Below are 2,158 nucleotides of genomic sequence, written 5' to 3' on the forward strand. Positions count from 1 at the left end.
TCCATCTTTGGGGGGAAAATAGTGCTAAGGCATTTTCCTATTTTTGGCATGTTATTCAACCTTATCCTGCAGGTGATATGCAATTGGGCCAATCACAGCTACTTTGATATTGCTATGGTGGACCGTCTTAGCGAACGCAGCTGGGGTTTTGAACTCTTGGGGTACGGATCTCAACCAATCACATGAGAGTTTAACCGGATGTGAAGAACCACTTTACAACAACGAATTAATTCCTCTTTGACGCGTTTTAATTATGCCACTGACGTCAATGATTCAGGGGGGATTTGGGTGACTTTTTTTCAAAAAAAATTCAATGGTCCACCGACTTCTTTACAATCCCTTTAAAAAGACACGCAGACGATAAAATTGATAGTTCCAAGGACTGCTGTTTGGATGATCGACATATTAAAGCTATGACGTGAGAAATCTGAGAGCTTATAGGGAGCTAACACTTCTCACCCTGAAACGTTACACCCTTCTATCTCTTACTGGAGTTTCATCCCCCCTTAACGGTTGGAAACAGTATTCTGCGCGCAAAAATGCCAACCAGAGAGGGGCTGGGTGACCTCAGACTATCTCTTCCCCCTAGCCAGTTGTTAGCTCCCTAATGGTTAGTGCGTGTGTTAGGGATTGTACAGCCAATGGCGGGCCAGCATTGCCGATCATTACTTTTTGATTTAACAATCCATAAGTTTTTCTCAGCATCTATCTTTCTTCGATCATGTCCTACATCTATTTTTACGTACCTAGATTGGACAATGAACTATTCAATAGTTTTCTACGACCTGGTCGAATTTGGAAAATGTGGACACTTTGACTGTTTTTTTTTTCGACTTACCCACGACTTGAAGAATTTTTCCGGATCGGAATTACGAACCATGGTCAATTTTCGCTTTGAATAAATGAGCCAATCCTCCAGGGTGTTTATTTTTATGTATGACTCTTCGTAAGCGTCCGATTTAAAAATGCAGGAGACCCAAATTGAAATAACTGTTACTACCAGTAGCCAAGATCCAAATAAAATTCTCCACGTAATATTTTGTGACATCACCATGTAAGCTTTTAGAAATGACAATATGAATTTCATTCATTAGGTTTTTGTCCCAATTTACGTCATTCACGTTTTGCAAAAACACGCGTTCATTGATATACTCACGTTCCAAGAAAAATAGAAAAAAGGCATCCCACATTTTAACCAAAAACATCTTGACTTTTGTCCACAGTTTTCTTGTTTTTTTAGAAATGCACATAATATAGGACATAATGCACATATACGAGAAGAGTATAATTAACACCTGAAATTAAAAAAATAATTATGTTATCAAGTATCAAATAAAACGTCTCAAAATAGTCTAGACAGCAAGGAGAAATTGTATTAAATGAAATCGAGCTCATCTCTCTTTTTTCTTAGTCCACGAACCATTTTATGGACATAACCAGGAATGTATGGAGGGGTTGAAATGGCTAAGGTCAAATCCTAATTGACGTGAAATGATCTTGGAAATAACTGGCGTGGCTTAATTTACGCTAGTGACGTCATAGCCTGACGTAAAAATCGAATTTACCATTTAAATTATTTTCATTCATTCATTGGCTGCCAAAAAACTAGTTTGCTATAATTTTCCACCCTCTACCCTAGGTCATCTGCCTAGGCTGAGAGAATCGAATATGAACACGAACGACGGCGAATCAGCGCATTTAACTAAAAAATCTAAAAGGTCACTTCTGTCATGCCTTTTTTAACGAGTCTTGACATTTTTCGCCCTCGGTAGACAGCTAAACAGACGTAGGGGGAGGAGCTACACTTCTGAAAAAAAGGACTCGCCTTACGTTTCCACCATCAAGGGTACAACGAGAGCCCCCTTAGCCATTCCAGCCCCTCCATACATTCCTGACATAACCTATTTAATACGTGACACTTCAATCTGTTTGAAGAAGCCTTTCAATTCGAGATTTAACTAAATACCCAATTATCAAAGTTGATCAAATTCGTCGATAACTTCGGGAACTTCTCAGGAGGCCGTGAGACGAGAACCAAATCACTTTCCTGAAAGATCGGTGTCGGTATCCAAAATTCATTTTGGTAAAAATCTTCCACATTAAACATGTACATGAAAAAATGCAAATTCTACAAGAATTTCCCAAATACATTTATGAA

The sequence above is a fragment of the Phalangium opilio genome, unplaced genomic scaffold, assembly GCF_054372755.1.
Source record: "Phalangium opilio isolate 3A_F unplaced genomic scaffold, DU_Popi_V2 ptg000089l_1, whole genome shotgun sequence".
Taxonomy (NCBI): domain Eukaryota; kingdom Metazoa; phylum Arthropoda; class Arachnida; order Opiliones; family Phalangiidae; genus Phalangium; species Phalangium opilio.